Below are 232 nucleotides of genomic sequence, written 5' to 3' on the forward strand. Positions count from 1 at the left end.
AAGCGTGTGAAAATGCCAAGGAGCGCTTCGCAGGGCTGGTGGGGCTATGCAGTGCAGTGCAGGGCTGTGCAAGGCAAAACGGGGTTGTGGAGTGCAAGGCAGGGCTGTGCAAGGCAAAACGGGGCTGTGCAGCGCGATGCAGGGCTGTGCGACACAAAACGGGGCTGTGCCGCGCGATGCAGGGCTGGGCAGCGCGGTTCCGCACAGTGCAGAATACCGCACAAAATCGAAA

This window comes from Apaloderma vittatum, unplaced genomic scaffold (assembly GCF_000703405.1).
Source record: "Apaloderma vittatum isolate BGI_N311 unplaced genomic scaffold, ASM70340v1 scaffold9471, whole genome shotgun sequence".
In the NCBI taxonomy this organism is placed as follows: domain Eukaryota; kingdom Metazoa; phylum Chordata; class Aves; order Trogoniformes; family Trogonidae; genus Apaloderma; species Apaloderma vittatum.